The sequence below is a fragment of the Octopus bimaculoides genome, chromosome 2 (genome assembly GCF_001194135.2).
Source record: "Octopus bimaculoides isolate UCB-OBI-ISO-001 chromosome 2, ASM119413v2, whole genome shotgun sequence".
Lineage (NCBI taxonomy): Eukaryota > Metazoa > Mollusca > Cephalopoda > Octopoda > Octopodidae > Octopus > Octopus bimaculoides.
Genome location: NC_068982.1, coordinates 15,398,887 through 15,404,085, shown reverse-complemented (window position 1 = coordinate 15,404,085; position 5,199 = coordinate 15,398,887). Strand labels below are relative to the sequence as shown.

At 35.8% G+C, this 5,199-nt stretch overlaps 1 protein-coding gene across 1 annotated transcript in view; it reads right to left on the bottom strand.

Annotated features, from left to right (window-relative positions):
* LOC106881988 (uncharacterized) overlaps positions 1 to 1,863 on the bottom strand; it is a 450,650-nt gene extending 448,787 nt beyond the window's left edge. The window contains exon 1 of the mRNA XM_052975660.1: positions 1,425 to 1,863. The gene's annotated coding sequence lies outside the window, so the exon portion shown is untranslated. The remainder of the gene's footprint in view (positions 1 to 1,424) is intronic.
* Between the last annotated feature and the right edge of the window lie 3,336 nt (positions 1,864 to 5,199).

Below are 5,199 nucleotides of genomic sequence, written 5' to 3'. Positions count from 1 at the left end.
TGTGTACGTAACTATGTGTGCGTGTGTATATAAATGTGTGCGTGTGTACGTATGCAACTATATGGGTGTGCGTGTGTGTTAGCGCGAGTACGCATGTGTTTGTATATGTGTGTATGTAACTACATGTGTGTGCGTGTACGTAACTATGTGTGCATGTATGTAACTATATGTGCGTGTGTGTATGTAACTATGTGTGTGCGTGTATATATAACTATGTGTGTGCGTGTGTGTGTGTATGTAACTACATGTGTGCATGTATGTACGTAACTGTGAGTATGTACGTAAATATATTTATTTGTGTGCGTGTGTGTGAAATTGGACGGAGTAAACACACACACACATACACACACAATTCGATTCAAATTATTATTGCATTGTTTACACTAGTGAGTATCTAATAACAATGATAAACCATCATTATTATAGTGATGATGTTGATCTATTTTTGTGTACTATTAATATCGACTTTCTTCTTACTAACAACCAGCAGAAAATTTTTAAGAAACACTGAACATTAAGTTTCACAAAACTAACATCATATGTTTTTATCGCATAAACATAGGCGACATATATAAGTTTATTTTGTGCTTTACCATTTTTTTTTAAGGTAGACGATGAAGGAGGATAAGTACTGCCGATTAAATCAACCTCAATTCTTTAACTGGCACTTTATTGTATCTTCCCATCTCTCTCTCTCTCTCTCTTTTCTACACCGGAAAGGATGATAAAAGGCGAGGTCGATTCCCAGAGGGATTTGAACTCAGAACGTAAAGAGACGTAACTGAATTAAATACCGCAAAGTACTTCTTCTCGTCCCGAGATACTCAGCCATTCACCACCCTCAGTGACGGTAAGAAAAAAAGAAATAAAAGAGAAAAACTACAGCACCACTAAGAACAACAACAAAACTAGGGTGTGTGTGTTTTTAAAATGAGGGAGGTGCGTAGACAATTACCCCTGCCCCAGTACTTATCCGGTACCTATCTTCCTCGTCTCCACCGAAACCACTACGCTACCCAACCGGAAGGATGAAAGGCAAAGTTAACCTCAGCGGGGTTTTAATAATAATAATAATAATATTAATAATAATGTCTAACAAACCTTAAATAAAAGGGGAAGGTTTTAATCGTTTAAATAGACTCCAGTATTTCACTCATACTTTAAACTATAAACCTCCTGAAGGATGAATGGTAAAGTTAATCTCTTTAGTATTATAAGAATTACTGTATTTGTTTGTCACTAGGGCGACGAATAAAGGGGACATTAATTGCTAGGGCTGGTTTCAAAAATAAAAACGTAATTGTAAAATTGGTGGTCTTGCTTCACGCAAAATTGACCGTGAATTTTTTTTAAAAAAAAGCTTTAAAATCAACAGTATATCAATAATAGCATTCGTAACAACAATAAGAAATCGTTTAACTAACCTTTTCAGCATCTATACATCTGTACATATGTGTATATATATATGTTGTTATTAAGGTAGAAAACTTCTCCCAAACGAATCCAGCGACTTACTGTCGATAAAATTTTGGTATTGTAAAAAGACAAAAAAAACAAAACAAAACAAGCTTCGATGAAAAGTAGTAAATAATAGTAGTAGATCCAAGTGAGTGCTATGGAGCAAAACGTGTGTGTTTTCCTTCTCACTCCAACCAAGTAAAAAAAAAAAAAGAAAAGGCTTTTAACAACTATAACCAAGAACGATCCATCTACAAGCTGATCCGAAGAGCAGACACACTCTCTCTTCTTCTTCTTTTTCTCTTCCCCCCTCCTTTTCTGCCTTATACGCTCACTGCTCCTACTCCTGTTCCTGCCTCCTACTCTTGCTGTCTTTCTGTTTTCTTTCTTTTCTTTTCACTTGCCTCTTCGCTACTCCACCTCCACTCTTACACCTTTTACACGCTGCCGCCGCCACCACCACCTGCACACTCACTCTCCTCTCTTTCCTCCTCTTCCTTCCACTCCTTCTTTCAGGCTTCTTTATTCCTTTCGTTCTGACTTCTACACACACACACACACTCTCTCTCTCTCCCTCTCGATATAATATATATATATATATATATATATATATTCTCAATACACACGTATATATATCACTATATCCCCCTCCCTCTCTCTCTCTCTTTCTTTCTCTCTCGTTACTAATCATTCAGTCAGTCTCACGCAATTTCTTTTCGTGTGTGTGTGTCTATGTGTGATATGTGTGCTACCGTGTGTGTACCAGTGTGCCTGTGTATGTGTGTCTGTGTTGGAGGGAGGGAAGGGTAGTGTATGTGCGTGTATGTGTATGCGTGTGTATATGTTGTGTGGGTGTCTGTGTGCGCGCGTGTTTGTGCCTTTCCTGTTTTAAATATAATTCTGTTAACGATATATATTTATGTGTGCGTACGTACGCAAATACGTGCGTGCATATATATGTACATATACATATACATATGTATACATACATACATATATATATATATATGTATGTATTTATATGCACGTACGTCCATGCATATATGTATATATATATATGCACACATACACAAATATATATATATATATATACATGTAAGTATATATGTACATATACATACATGCATCCACTCAAACATCCGTGTGTATTGTGTGTGCGTGTGCGCATGACAAGTTACTTTCAGCTTATCTTTAAATTAAAAAAAAAATTGTTTCAAACTTTATCTTAGTGACCGACACACACACACACACACACACACACACACACACAACACACACACACACACACACACACACACACAGAGTTTGACTTGCATTATATAATTCAGTCCCCTTTACGTCCTGAGTTCAATCCCAAGGAGAACCGATTAAAATTCATTTCTTAAAAGGAAGATTTAAAACAAAACAAAAAATAAATGACACAATTTCGTTGTAACCCTCAAGTACCAAGCTGATGTGATCGGCAGTTCGTCGCAGCCCAACATCATCGCCATACACGAAACACGACGGTCTCTGCTCATCTGAAAACCCCATCTCTGTTAGAAACGTACTTGAACCTCATGTAACTATATATATTTTCGTCCAAACAACGAAGCCAGCCATTTATTATATCTGCTTATCTAGCTGTCTGTCCATCTATCTACCTACTTCTCCAATCTCTGTATCAAACTATCTAATTATTTATCAGTCGTGATGTCAGCCTATGCGTATGAGATTCTCAGTGTATATGTGCGTGCGTGTGTGTGTGTGTGTGTGCGTGTGTGTGTGTGTGTAGAAATGCAAGCACATGCAGACACGCACACACAGATAAATACATGCACAAATAAATGCACACACGCGCGTAGATATTCACGAGAAGACGGGCAGATGCGTGCATGCACACACACACACACACACACACATAAATAATGTATATACAAACGCACACACACACACACACACTCACACACTCATGGAACACTGACAAAGATACGGATACACATTTTTATTTTAGAAATATATATAATTCAATGGTGTTGAATTTTTCAACACCATATGTACTCGTATAAATATGCGTTCATACATACTTACATATGTTTGTGTGTGTACGTGAGTATGCGTGTGTGTGTGTGTGTATATACATACATATATATACACACACCCAAACATACACACACACACAATCACAAAAAGTTCCCTTCTCGGTGCTAAAATTAACAACAATGCACATATCACCTCTTTCTTTCCTATTTCTCTCTCACCTTTCCTCACTTTCTCTTCTCTCTGTATGTAAATATACATACACACACGTATATATCGTCGGTATATAATAAATCCGAAAAAGAAGCACACTATATATGTTTGTGTACGTGTATATATATATATATGTGTGTGTGTGTGTGTGTATTTGTATATATATATATATATATATATATATATATATATATACACACACGTATGTATATATGTATGTATATATAGCCTTTCACTTCAAACCGATAAACCTATGAACCTGAACAATCTATAAATTTATCTATCAAATTATTTTGTTCACGTAAAATGTCATTTTATTCTGACGACTCAATATTCTTGAAATTTCTTTTTTCTTTGAATACTTTTCTTTTCGCATTTCACTTCATCTTTTAATTTTGTTTTTCTATTTTCTCCTCTTTTTTCTTATTCTTCTCAACTCATCCAGCCCTTCTGACTTCCAACATGAACATACACCTAAAACTTTATATATATATATACACACACACACACACATTTAGGCACATAGGGATGTATGTCAGTGTGTGAGTGTAAATATATACGTACAAATATACAGATATTTATGTGTGCCGGTGTGTGTATGCATGTCTATATACATGTCTATATATATATATATATCTAGAGAGAGAAAGAGAGTTACATATATGTGTGTTGTGAAGGCAAAAGCACAAAAAGAAAGACAACAGGAGTAACAAGTTTTGAAGTATACCGTGTTATTTGAACTCTTAAAAGTAAGGGAAACGTCTTGACGTTTCGGATGCTAGTTCTTCTTCATAAGTAAGATAGAGAAGAAAAAAATGAAAAAAAAATGCACTGAGAATGAGAGGAAGAGAAAGAAGATGGGCAAGGGGTTAGGATCCAGGTGGGAATGCGGTTTTATGGGGGTGTTAGGAAGAGAGGAAGGGCATAGGAGTGTGTTCACGGCATAGCATGGAGGAAGGGGTGTATGCGCATATATGTATATGTTTACATACACACGCACACACATAACATATATAGACAAATATCTATACATCTAAGCACGCGTGCACACACACACACACACACACACACACATATATATATATATATATAAATATGTATGCATACTAACGTACCAACGTAAATGCTCAACTAATTACATACACATATTCTGTTATACATAGACTTATACATACACATATTTATATATATATCCACACACATACATATAATACAAACACCTATATCTCCTTATAGATGTATTCATTTATTGCCCACATACACACATACACACATGCATACACACATACATAACATGACATGCATACATACATACACACATATACATACGTACATACATACATTACATACATCCATACACACACATACATACACACACACACATACATACATACACATACACACGCACACATATATACACGTATTATATGCCAGCGCATATACGTCTAGCAATTTTATGGTTACCTTTTATACGTCTTTCATGCAAACCATACGTTTTGCCATACTTTT